At 43.6% G+C, this 14033-nt stretch overlaps 1 long non-coding RNA gene across 1 annotated transcript; it reads left to right on the top strand.

Moving 5' to 3' along the window:
• The first annotated feature begins 3587 nt into the window (after positions 1-3587).
• On the top strand, positions 3588-12685 carry LOC116998301. The gene is made up of 3 exons (XR_004418346.1): positions 3588-3732; positions 4507-4544; positions 11974-12685. It is a non-coding gene; the product is annotated as an uncharacterized LOC116998301 (long non-coding RNA).
• Positions 12686-14033: the final 1348 nt, after the last annotated feature.

Below are 14033 nucleotides of genomic sequence, written 5' to 3'. Positions count from 1 at the left end.
ATTGAAGTCCAAGGATATTGGCACTCACAGTGAGGATGATGATGCTTGAGACAGAGACCTCATCACCTAGTTGAATGCACTGTTGATCTATGCAGCCTCTGTGGCACAGGAATGGGCCTGGAATGGGAATGCCTCCCACCGGTGTGTTTGCCCCTGCTGCCTGTAAGAGATCTGGAAGCCATGCGGAAAGCTGGGACAGTCTGAAAGCAGAAGCTGCACTTGGGAGCTGACCAAAATCCAGAGATATCTGTAGAAAGAGCCCCATACATAAAACAAAAGATGTTCTAACTTGTGTTACAGTGTTATTACCATCACTTCTCCCCTTTCTGGCTGTGTCTGTCAAGGTGACCCATGGTGCCATACATGCCTGTGGTGACAGCCTGGCCCCACAGCTTGGGACAGGACTCAGCCCGTCCAGCAACCTTGGTCTCTATCAACCCAGAGACCTGGAATAAGATGAGGGAGCACACAAACATGTGGAAAAATGCCATCCAAATGGCGAGAAACTGCAAATGATTCAGTAGATTATCTGACTCAGCAGTTTCCTGCTGAGTGCAGGCTGCCATGCAGTGACACAATGTATGGGAACGGCTTTCCCAGCACACAAGGAAAACATGGTGTACATGGAACAAAGAAGCCCAGGACATTCCTGTAAGCTACCAAGATGCCACTATGCTTCCTGCAGCAGCCCTTTCCCTCCACACATTTCAAGGACCAGCAATAATTTATTAAAACATTGCCCTTTTTCCCTGCCTTTCAGTCATGGCATTTTATAAGCAATGCCAAACAAAGCTTCCCAATCCCTCTGGAAGGTGATTATTATCCATATTTTTTGTCTGAATAAGCAAAGTTCTGGGGAGATGAAAGGCTGGTTCCTCCCTGCCTTGTCTGAATGGGCAAGAGAAGAGACAGGGTCTATAAAACCTCTCCTTTCCCCTTTTCTACCCCAGCTGTCCCACAGGAAAGAGCCTGGGAGTTCTAGCGTATCTGCCTGTCACTGTGACACAAGGGAACTCTTCCAGAGAGATGGGATTTTGTGTTTCACCACACCATGCCAGGAGCAAAGGGACCACTTACTAGGACAGAGAAAATGGCACATACCATCTGACAGATAATTTACTTGGTACCAGCAGGGAATTTTTTTGTGGGTGAGAATTTGCAGCCCTGAAACTCTGACTTTGCCCCTGCCAGCAAGATAGCATGACTTGGGATGGCTGAAATGAGCAGTCTGTAAGTGAGCAGGCCAAGCTTTTCATCATCTAAAAACGGGAGATGATCTTGGGTCAAGACATTGGAGTGACGGCTCATAACCAAGATGTCTTATTAGATTGCTAGCTCCAATTTTGGACCCAGATGTTGTAGCATATAAAAACTGACATAAATTTATGATAGAAAAGTTGCCTTTGGGCTCTCTAGTGTCCATCATGAACAGTGCACACAGTCATTTAACGTTTCCTCTGGGCATCCAGCATAAACAGTGCTTTTATGTAACATACATACACACATGCACATATGCACAGGAGGATTTGGGAATACTTTCCCTGAATTCTGAGTGGAAAAATTAGTCTACTTGAATGCCATGTTGAATTTCATTGTGCTCATATCACCACACATCTGGCACAGCTGTGGCTCTCTCTGGCAGACTGACAGCCTGTGCCTCCCACAACAGCTACCTGGAAAAGGCCTTCTGTTTGTAATGCTGCCTTCTGCAGCCCTCTCCCTCCCCTAAGAGTCTCTCGAACATGTAATCTCACTCATCTCAAAAAACATCTAGGAAAGTATTCACACTATTTTAAAATCTCCCTCCCCAACAGTGAAGCAGCAATTGCCACAAAAACTATAAACAAAGTAAACAAATACATCACTGAGACTCAGAAGAAAGCAATAGTAATGCTATTCTGCAACCACTTCAAAATTCAAAACAAACCAACTAAAATCACTTTCCTAATTCTCTTTTTATCCTTTTTCATAGGCCTTTTCCATAAGGTACCTAGTGGAAATTAAAGCAATAGTTTTATATAGATAAATCCATAGCATTGAAAAGAGTCTGATCTCTTTTACCCAGATGCTCAAAGACTGCACCAGTCTATATGGTGTTTGAAAACCATGTGGGAAGGAGATCATTCTCTCTTAAATTCAATAGGCTTTTAGAATCACATTTTTTCACTTCTGTAGAGGTTTTCCATATGGGATTTCAGAGCCTTTTATACAAGAAGGTGCCCCCTCTTCTCCTCTTCTCTCCTTCCTTTGTGCTTGCTCTTTCATCAGCACAAAGCTGAAGTGAACAATAGTACACACTCAGCTTTACATCCCGCAACATCCAAGACTCTGAAGAACAAAGAAACAAATATCTGACCGAGGGACAAAGATAGCAAATTCAGTGTGATGGGTAACTTTAGCTACAGTGGAAAGTTCTGTTGCTGGTGGAAGAAGGTTCATTTTAGGAGCCAAAGAAGATGAGTACTGGAAGCTGGTTCTGTTGTGGACTGGCTATAAAATCCGAACTGAGTCACTCTGCCTCTCCAAGCTGCATTTTCTACAGCTGCAAAATGGGGTTTTGGCCCAGAAACCTGGGTAATGGTTTTATAAGGCACTGTAAAGGACTGCAAAAAGTATAAACAAATAACTATTTTTTTATGTGGGAGGGGAGGAGCAAAGACAGAAGGGAGAAAAGCAAATACACTGAGTGGGAGTGTGGGGACAGCAGAAGGGACAATTTATTAATTTGGTTTCCATCTCACTCTCATAAACAACCTACAGCTGAGTGAATTGCTTGTTGATCACTCCCTGCCTGCTGAGTGTTTCCCTGCACTAGGTCCTTGGTCCTGCTCCATGCTGCCCCTTGCTCTCCTGCCTGCACTCAGCATCTCCACCCTGTCAGAGCTTTCTCCACCTCAAGGTGCTGAGCCCAACCAGCTCCCCTGCTTTGGTCCATGGGGACAGATGGGGTGACTGGGACTCTGCACTCTTGTGTTGCTGTATCATCCTGTTTTCCCTTGGTCTGGAAACTGGGCTGGGGAAACACATGTCCTAGCCCAACTGACTTGTTACAGAAGGAGAAAGAAAACTGTTTTTCTCTCCCTAGCTCAGCTGTCCCTCAGAGACATCAGTGTGAAGCAGATGCTGTCAGTGAGACCTGCAGAGCAGGGAGGGGGAGTGGGGCAGGATGAAGCCCCAGGTGATGCTGTGTGTGTGTATGGAAGACAAGATCTTGCATTTGTCCTCTTCTCACTGAATCGCTGGTAAATCATGTCCTTGCCTGCTGCTATAATCACTGATTACATGGCATTTGCCTGTTGCATTAAAGCTGCTTTCCTAATTAATATCATTTTAACGGGTGGGCTTGGCACGAAGGAGACAAGCTGTTTTGAACCCCAGTAAACACATTTTGTATGTGATCATCCTAAGCACTCCTGCAGCCTTTCTACGGTGAGCAGGCAGAAAGCACCACGAGTTAATGAACTGTGTTTTAACCACCTGATGCTGGCCAAAGCTTTGATCTGTCAGGTTTAAGGCTGGGTGGAGGAGGGGAGGCAGAGTGCTCTGCCACGCTCCCCAGTACCACTGAAACTGTTAATCAGCCTGCTCTGCAGTCTGCTGCAGAGTTTGCTTTATTAAAGCTCCCTGCTGCCTGCACACGTTCACTGGCACAGACATCGAGAGACAAGCAAACACCCAAGTGCAGAGCACTCGCTGCTGCATTGCAGGCTTTGCTGGCATAAAATGATGGGGGTAGGTAATCGCAGGTGGAGCCTTGGGTCCTCCCTCAGCCCGCCTGCATCTGCAATCTCCTGGATTTCTGTAACACAGGATGCAAAGAGCAAAACATGCTTTTTAGGGTTCTCTCTCTCCAATTCCTGAATATCTGGATAGCTGCATTGCTTGTACTAGTCTCAAATGTAGTCTATACTGCTTAATGTGGGTTTTGTTCAGTTACTCTAAAAACATAAAAATTAATTTCCTTTGAGGTACTTGAAGGGGTAAGCATAATTTTATTTATTATTGTTATAAACTAACCTGGCCTCTGCCTAGAGGCCCTTTCTAAGGCTGAGGATGCTGTTATGCTGTTGAAGTATTCAAATTAAATTCAGCCTCCTTTCAAGGATCTGGCAGCCTGAGTATTAGAGGCTTCTTAGTTTTCCTATAGGTTGTCTCATGTAAAAGGTTAAGCAGGATTAAGTCACTTTCGGAGGAAATTGTAGGTGATTAACTCAGTTCATTTCCATTGTCCCCCCCTATTCTATCTCTTTTCCCCCCTTATGCTTTTTCCTTTTCTTTATTTCTTTTGTGACAGCACAGAAATATTTGATTAATTCTTGAGGTTTCATACCAAATAGCTACTCTGTTTTGTAACATCTGTAACCACATTGGATTTGTTGTTTTTAACAGACAATTTTTTTCTGGAAGAAAGCTGATATTTGCTTAAGAATTGTTAGGCATTGCATTTCTAATCTGTAAATATGCATGTGGAAATTTGATTATAATAATTTTGTTCTTTGTGTCCAGCTGATTCAGGATTTCTTAATTCCCCTTGTATTTCTCAGGTATGTATTTCAGCTGCCTTTTTTTTTTTTTTTTTTTTTTTTTTTTTTTTTTTTTTTTTGGGAAACAAGGATCAGATTTCTTCTCCTTACATGTTTCCAGGTGATACAGTACTGCAGTCTCTGTCTTACTCAGCTTATGTCTAATTGCAGAGTATTTAGCAAAAGAAGTGCAAATTTTAGATTGGAGTTAACCATCTATTATACTGGGCTTTGTTAGAAGATGTTCTCTGAACAGCAAAAATAATCTAATAAGAAGTTCATCTTCAGACCTATGTGAAGGTGGGTTTGCATCAGTCTGAATCAAAAACTTGTAGCTTGGTAGAGTTTAGGGAAAAGGAAATTTTCTTTCTACTGAAAAGCCAGGATATATCAGTGCAAGTGTGACATCTGTTGCAGCACTGCTTTCTGACAGTCTTCTGGGACAAGCTGGCCAGAAGGGCTGGATATTGTGAGAATTAAAGCTCAGTGTTCGTATGGCAGCTTAACTGCTGAGTGCATGTGTTCTGAAGGAAAAATGTGATTTACCTCAAAGGATCTACTGAGGCTGGAGTTCTGGAGCTGTTGAAAAAATCTCGACTCCCACAGGAACTGGTGGGAGTCCTGGCTTCCAGGTGCTTCCAAAAGCGAAGTCTCATTGTCAAGATGAAGGTTGTGACAAAAGAACCCAGATATGATTTAATTATTATTTTAACCTTCCACATCAGAATTTTCATACCAATAAAACAGGAATGATATTTGACTACCTTAATGAATTGTAAGAGTTAACATAATATAATCTTCCTGCAAGGAAGACATTGGTAAGTGACACAGTTGTTATGCTGTTAGTGGCCATTTTTGAGCAATTTTTCCTCATTGTTCAGATCCTACTTTAATTTGCTTTTTCAAGTGACCCTTTCAGTGTTAATCCACCACACAGAAGCGTTGCAGTTTTAATTAAAAAGGAAATCTCTATCTCACTAAGCTTAGTCTGCCATCTGATCATGCAGTATGGTTTACAGACAGTATTATCTGTCTAATTTACATCATAAAACCATGACTTAAGCAAGGCAGAACACACTGGCAACCCCCAGGAAATAATGCTGCTCTGACCAAAACCAGCCATGTTTTAAGCAAAACTCGACTGTAAGAATGGAGATGTGTGTCTCACATGGTGCTGCTCACAAGGAGGGTTACAGGGGCACAGGAGCTCAGTGGGATACCTCTTTAAAATAAAATCTGTAGACCAAGTTTGGAGCAGCTCCTGAAAATATATGTTCCATCTTGACAACAAGATAGGAATTTGAAGCAGGATTTACTGGATTAAAATTTTTGACTTCTGGTGTAAAGAAGGCTAGTGGTGCCTACTGACCTTTAAAGCCTGTGATCTTAAATACAGGCGGTTGTATGTCCCCTGTCACTTGCAACTTCATTAATCAAATCGTGTGGTAAGCTGCAAAGCTATGATCTTCCCTGAGAGCCTGCAGGCAAATATTCTCACTGGGCTGGGTAGTATCCCCAAATGCCATTCCAGCAGGTGATGGCATCAGCAGAAGTCCATGACTGGGCAAAAATCTCCTCTTAGTTGTTCTCACATTTGGATGGAGGTAAAGCAGCTGTCCCAGAGCAGGAAAACCAGGCTCACTGCTCAGCCCCAACTGCACTGGCACATCAAGGTAGCAAACATAATCTGAGAGTTCACTGAGTGAAAATAGAGCCATACAAAAATACTTTTTTGTATTATTGTCAAATTTTTCAAACGTTGTAGGAGGAAAGCAGTGGGGGAAGGGAGAGAGAAACCAGATCTTGTATTTCTTATTAGCAGAGGAAGGAGGGAGGTACGAGATCTGTGTTACTCTGTAAGCTCTTTACCTCTGAGGAAGGTGAACCCCACCTGGCAGAAATTAAATGTTAATGTATCAAATTATGTCCAAAAGCACATAAAGCTCAAGGGACAGCTTATGATACCCTTTGAAAACAAGATCAAATTTAATTAATTTGCATATCCTGATACCTAATACTGCAAATTGGCATTGGTGGGTTAATGCACTGCTACCATTAGGCTCCCTTGAGCTTATTGGAAAACTGTAGTCAACAAACTGCAGGCACTGAATTGAAGTGTTTGGTCAGGGAAAACCAGATCAAACTACATCGTCTTAATTGTGACCCATTTTGGGATGCAGAAGGGTGGCAGCAACCCTTGGTGGAAAGAAACAGTAAATTGATTTTGCTGAGAACCTCATCAATCACTGGTCACAGTGACCCATGGATCATTAATCTCATTAAAAACTTCAGCCTCATGGCAAAAGTAACAGCAGACACACTACAGGCGTGCAAATTAGATGTGCTTTCACAAATGGGAACAGGTCTGGCTGGTGTCCCTGAGGAGAACTCCATTTCTAAATTGGGCAAACTTTTCACTGACTTCAGCTGAACTTCAGCCATTTACTCTGCGTCAGATGCCATCTTTAAGACCTGTGAAAACTGCATGGAAGGTATGTGGTCTGTTAGTGAGTCGTGTTTATGTACTCAGGGCTTGGAAGGAAGAGCTGAGCAGTAGGCATGGGACATCCTCTCTTAATGCTGTGATCTTCTTGACAACTAATCTCTCTGCTGCCTGAGCTCTTTAGGTAACATGATTCAAAAAGTCTGGGAAACTGTCCTGTTTCTGGCCCAGATCTGCGGGAGGGCATGGCCAAGACTTTGTTATTTGATACCATCTTATGTCATGGCTGGGGAAAAGGACTCCCTGAGAAGGAACTTCTGAGAAGAAGGGGTGTTCCAATTGGGAAAAAGTGTGGCACATGGAGAAATTGTGGTGGGGTGCCACTGACTGTGGTCATATCAGGTTTGGCTCAGGGAGCATTTTGCATGTAAATCACCCTTTTTTTTGCGCACTTTTACACTTGATCTGTTACTGTTTTCTTTTCTCATTGCTATTTCCAGTAAGTTGTTCTTATTTCAACCCATGATTTTTCAATTTTTCACATAATTCTCAACTTCATCCCTGGAGCAGGAAGTGGGAGGAAAAATGGGGGAGCAAGTGATTGGCATCTCATTTGGGTGAGTCTCGAAAGAGGCCGTGACAGCAACCCATCAACAGTACACAGACAACACTGATTTTCTGTGTGTCTGTGAGTCCAAGGAGTTTGCATTTCCTTGGAGGATGATATATGTCAAAGAGTATAGTCAGTTGGTCATGTTAGTCCTTTAAATACAGCAGAGCCCACTGTATCACCGAGATGCTGTCATCTGTAGAGTTGTAAGAGCATTGTGCAGTGCATCCGTGCAGTCCATTTGTAGTTACGTGGGACTTGGCCCTGGTCTCCAAGTCAAGGCCCTGCTGAAGCAAGCTAAATAGCTGCCTCTGTTTAGAAAGTTTAGAAAGTTAAGTGCATTTGAAAGGGTTGTTCTCAGGGATTTGCACACTACAGACACTACCTACCCAGACCAGGGCATGTTCACTCCCTCCTCCCAAGAATGTTCTCCAGTGCCTCTAGACTGATGCACACAAATCTTGCTCACCTGTGCTTACCCGCCTCCCAGCTGGCCCAAAAAATCTGGGGAGCTCTTTCTTCTTACTATTTGGCTGCTTGGGATTTTTACTGAACCTTGTGAATAAAAAAATCTAAAAACTTTTTGAGTGCTAAAAGTATTTCAGGGCTGCTGTATTCAGCACTTGCAGGACCTCCACACACCACATAACTGAGGCTAGTTCATGCTGTGGGTTTGGCCTGCAACAGTAAGTACCTTGGCTTCAAATTCATCAAAACAAAGGCTGTGCATGTAGAGAGCTGTGATGCCAGTGATTATTCTGGAGCAGCTTGGCAGACATGCCTCCATCTATCATGGACTACACCAGCCCGGGACTGATGTGCCACAACAGCAAGCTCCCTGTTGCACTGTCACCCAGGACTTGAGCATCTTGCTGGGTCTGAGATGTGTGGGTCCTTAACAAGCCTCTCAACAGATGAGACTCTCTGAGGTCAGCCCTTCCATCTTCATTACCATGCTCGGGACAAGTGGAGGGGCCCCATGCATGAAGCTGTGCTTCTGCATTTCCTGTGGCTCTGGTAGGTGTCTTGTCTGAGTTTTACTTACTGAAGAGATGAGAGCAGTAGGATGCAGTAGGAGTGTTTAGGTACAACTGTGCTTAGGAAAGATGCTCCGTGTGATTCAGACATTCAGTGTGATTCAGCAGAGGTGGGCAGCTCAGGGGTCAGGACAAGACATCTCACCCTGTGCCTTGGGTACTACTAACATGTACACACACACACGGAGCCTTTTCCAACAGCAGCCTCCTGCCCTTGTTTGCCAACAATGACATCCAGGCCCTGCAAGCACTTCCATATAACAACTTGCTATGTCACAGCTTGGCTGACAGTTAAGAGCCAGGAATGTAACTGGGGTAACAAACACCATCTGGCCAAGACTGGCTCTAACAGGCATCTGTGTGTAGCCATCCATAGCCCCAGTTTGAGCTGGCTTTGACAGCACCCCAGTGCATGAGGTTTTCTGTGGTGGGACTGGCATCATGTACTGAGGAAGCAGTGGCAGCAGACACGGTCAGAGCAGAAGCAAGCAGTGTGTTTTTGTAGCAGTCTCTGCACTTCTTTATTTGGCTTGGTCACTTTGTGAGGAGGATGCTGGTGTGGTCATCTGCCATGCCTGGGGCATTCTGACATCAGTGTTGGGAGAGTGAGGAGATGCCCACCTCCAGTTGCAGACAGCAGTGGGGGCTGGTAAGATGCCAGGTTTGTTCCCAGAGCACTGCATTGTGGTCATGGTTTGTGTGTTCCTGGGGGACACAGGCCATGCTGTACAGGCTGCCAGGGAACCAGGGCTTGCTGCAGGTGTGAGCTGCAAAGACAGTGTAAACAGGGCTTTTTGTCTCCTTCATGGCAGCATCACAGGACGTACTGTGTGTTTGAACACAGTACACAAACCCAAGGCTCAGCCATGAGTGCAGGGGAGCATGCCATGCTTCTTAGACTGTTGAGTTAAATGTGCAGTGCCTAATGTTAATATTAACCTATATACTGAATGGTTTGGAAAGTACCTGTTTGTACTGAGCTCTCCCAACTGAAACATTTCAACTGCAGAGTTCTCAGCACAGAATTCATTATTCTGAGACTTGCTTTCCCAGTTAGCTGGAAAGAGCCTGATTGTTTTCACCCTTTCAATCATATTTTAGTTCCTATAATAGCTTTACCTGAGATAGATTGATGAACAAAAATTTCTTTTAAAATGCTGTGATTATGGACAGATTACACATTCTCTGTGAATGAAACTTCTCATGTAATTGGGTGTGAATTGAGGGAGAGTCTTTTAAAATTTCATTAGTAATGCAGCTGGTTGTCTCTTCTGACTGATCTGTCATACAAGAGTATATGGCTGAGCTGTGTACTTTATTAAATGTGAATATGTAAACATGAACTTAGACCAAACTGAACCTCCTGAGCTCTACTTAACACCTCAGCATGAACCCAGGGTCTCTGTCATGTAATTTTGACTGTTCTAGATTCCCCTCTCAATGGCTTCCTGAATAAAGAGCAGATAATGTGATTCCAAACTATTGCCAGCAGCCTGGACAGAAGCTGCATAGCTCACAGGTACCGCATGGCTGAGCCTGTGGTCACACTGGTGCTTTCACCTCAATATTGTTGGCTTCATTTATAGCTTGCAGAATATCTGCCCTGCTTTCACAGATAACATACCATGGAGTTAAAGAGCTTAGGGGAAATATACTTTCTGAAAATAGATGGAGAACATTTAGGTTATTTTGTTCAGAGAAAAGTTGACTGAGGAAGAAAGAACTGTTTTCAAATAAATAAAAGGCACTGCAGAGAGGGAGGGATAACCTGTTTGCTATATATGCTGTGAACAAAACAAGAAGCAAGGTTCTTGAATTGCAGTAAGGTAGAAAGAGGCAAAAACTTCTTGTCAAAAAAGAGGTAAGGGGTGGAAACCACTTATAAGGAGGGCATGGAGCTTCCACTATTTTCCCAAATGCCTGTTGGGCATTCCATCAGCAAGGGCAGGACCAGGATACGCAGGCTGAGACAAGCAGGGTCAAAAGGAAAAGAGACTCAATACCCCAGAGCAGATCTCGGGTCACCACAAGCAACAGCAGAGAAGCTCACTCCTTCCAGCTCCTCCATTAATGGGGTTGCATAAATATCTGCCACAGGTACAACTCCTTCAAATTTATTTTCAAAGAACAATCATGAAATTGCAGAGCTGAGGGCAGGTAATGTAGTTCTTAGTTATCCCACTAGACCACAAATACCCCCATTCTCCCGACAGGTGAAATTAAGCCTGGCTGAAAAAGGCTTTTCACCTCAGTATAGTCTAACACAGAGATGCTAGCAGCAGCAGCCCCAAGTCCTAGGGGACTAGAGGAGACCATAATTGGGAGGTGTGGCTTTTTCTGGGGAGAAGTGATTTTGCAGTCTAGAAGAGTATTCTAAATGTCCTCCCATGGATGCCATCGTGAGCAATAAATGATCTTTGTGCCCCGGGTTTGTAAGCAGGTCATATTTTTACGATGTCAAGCATGCCACTGTCTTTTTTGCAATAAAGCTCACCTAATCAAAACAAGTCAGAGCTTATCTAATCCCCTAGCCGGAGATATTTCTGTGGTGGCTACAGAGCCGGGTTTCCTAGCAACCTAAAAGGCATTAGACAGGGCTTTGTCGACATTTATCTGTTACACACAAAACCCCCCGTTTGAATAATATTATGGGTGTAACATCAACTGACAAAAGCCAGGAAATTCGGAGCTGGGGCTGATTTTCTATCCTTGCCTCTCATCAGGCTGAAAAACAAAAGGCACAGTCATGTGAGTGATGAGCAGAGCAAACCAACCTTTATATTTCCTGGCTTTCTCCCAAACGAGATGCCATTCAAATGAGGTACTTGGTATTAATTTCCTCTGTTTAAGACAGGTTTAATGCTCACATTAGGTACATGTTGGCAGTGCTATCAGTTTCTCCATGGGCTACCTTTTTTCCTTGGAGGGGCCAACTGGAGTGAGGAAAAGGCTATCCCAGCCCCTCTGTAACCTTTGGTTTCTCCATGGTGAAACCAGGTTTCAGATCTGTGCCTTCACAGGTGAAGGCTGCAAACCTGCTCTTTGCAGGGCCACCATGGCATCCTCAGGAGATCTCTGTTAGCTCAGGGTGGAGCCAATGAGGATACACAGGTTAAAAACACTCCATCTTCTTGTTAGTGCCCAACTCTAGATACAGGAAGATGATTTTTGCAGGTTTCAAGGGATTCTTGAGATGGATCTTGGAATGGATCCTTTAATCAACCATTTTGGAAACAAAAGGTCAGGGGAAAAATGGATTTCACGCAGGTGGGTTTTTTCCAAGGCCAAAAACATACTGAGGACTGATGAATGGCCTGAAAAGTGATACTTCAGTAACATCTTTTATTTCTTCACTTGTAGCAATAGCAGCGTTTAAAATCTTAAGACCTGAAGTTTGTGGAGGAGACTGATGGAGGAAGGGATGGAAGAGCTGCCATTGCTGCTGATTGTCACTTCAAATCCTTGGGGAAAGTCTTCTGGAAGTGAATGGGAACTGATCACCTCTCTACAGACTTCTTGAGTCATCTCACAGAGTTTAACAGAAAATAATTCTTTGGCTTCAAATTGATATAATGTGGCTTAAAAGTGCTTGACGATAAAAGATGTGTTCATTTCTACAATCTAAGTTATCAGTTGGGATAAATTAACTCTCTGAATTCTGTGCAATTCTGTATGTGCACAATCTCTGAATAGGTAGATTTTCATATGTGTATTTGCACTGCTTTAGTAGTTCCATCTCTGGGGCTTTCACAAAAAGATAACAGCCATTTTTACATTTGCTTGAGGCCTGACTGAAGAGTTTATCTCCATGTAAATTTTCCAGCCCAGTTGTGAAACCTCTGAAATGGATTGTACGGAAAGTTTTGATGAAACTTAACTATAGTTGGATACTTGGTTGCTGCAAGGAAAAATCCCCCAGTCACTGTTAGTGGGTGAGCAGCCTGGCTTTCCTCCCTCCATTCTTCACTGTAATGTTCATTAACATAAGAGTTGGTGTTTTGCTCCCCACACATGGATGCCATACTGTTTGAACTCCAGGAGGCTGCTGGAATAAAGGCATGTATACAGGTCTCTCTGCTGACCACAGCCAGCATTTCTTTAGCAAGCATAGCATGAATATAAACGTTACATACAATGGAGAGGAATTACTATGCACACTAACACTTCCAAGCCTTTGAAAGAAACAGAAGCAGAAGGAGGTTCTTGCACTTTCTGCCGACATAATCTTTGCTGTCCATCCATTTGTTCCCCATTTAGCCTCCCCACTGGCAAAGCCTCTATTATGTGCTGAAAGACCAAACAATGGGAGCCCACTATGCCTGGGAATGCACGCATTGTTCCATGGGCTCCCTATAGAAATCCCTGTGTTCGCATGACCCGTTTTCCAAAGTTTGGGTTTTTTCTTTCCTGAAGGGGGAGGGTAAGGGGAAAAGGGACAGTGTCTCCCAGCTCTGGGCAGATTAGTGGTATGTTCATGCCCATTTATTGAGATGGATAAAATAGCCATAAATTTTTCCCAAAGTGCTTATTTGTAATGCATGCATGAACTCACTTAACAAGCTTAAAATATTTAGTGAACACTGAAATGAATGGAGAGTGTGGGAGGGGGGACAAAACTAGCAGAGATAATTGAATACACTTAGCAGTCATAGCAGCTTAACATAGCTGTATCATATTCTCTATGGATAACACAGCTGGGACAATATGGTTAGAGTTTTAAAATATCTAGGGATTTCTGTCTTAAGATAGTTATCAATAATTGCAAACTAAAACATTAAATATTTTTGGCTTACTTAAATTATATACCTCTTTATTTAATGCATGGTAAAATACTTTGAAATAGAGAACATTCTCCCCTTGGCATTTCTTCAGAACTCAGGTAAGCAGGAAGGGACTCTGAGTGGGGCTGTCCGGGAGCTAAAGTCTGTGTTGGGAGAACCACAGACTGCCAAGGACAGGTGGATTAAAACAGAAGTCCCTCAGACTTTATAGTGTTTGAAACGCCAAATGAGGACAAAGAGATGGGTTGCTGTAACACAGGTTCATATTACCTGTGAAACAGGTAAAGTCCTTCAGCACTGGAGAAGGTCTTGCCAGATCATTTCAACTGAGCCAAAATGTGCATCCTTGCCCTTGCTCTGACTAGGACTAGGACCTCAAACCCACAGACTGCAGCAAGGCATCCATCTCAACTCACACCTAATTAACTGCTTAATTAGACCAGCACTGGGGAAACTCTGCTCTTTGTTTTCCCTTTCTCTCTGGTGCCTGATGCCACTTGTAGCAGCACAAAGCACTTTGAGTGGCTGAGCATTCCTGGTCTTGCAGGTTCAAGGTGAAGGTCTCTTCTGCTGGGCTTTTCCTCTCTCTTCTGAGATAATTGACCTTGATGTCACCGTGAAGCTCCTCCCCAGGTCACA

Source organism: Catharus ustulatus, chromosome 6 (genome assembly GCF_009819885.2).
Source record: "Catharus ustulatus isolate bCatUst1 chromosome 6, bCatUst1.pri.v2, whole genome shotgun sequence".
In the NCBI taxonomy this organism is placed as follows: domain Eukaryota; kingdom Metazoa; phylum Chordata; class Aves; order Passeriformes; family Turdidae; genus Catharus; species Catharus ustulatus.
The sequence above is the reverse complement of the archived record's forward strand: the minus strand, read 5'-3'. Positions and strand labels throughout refer to the sequence as shown.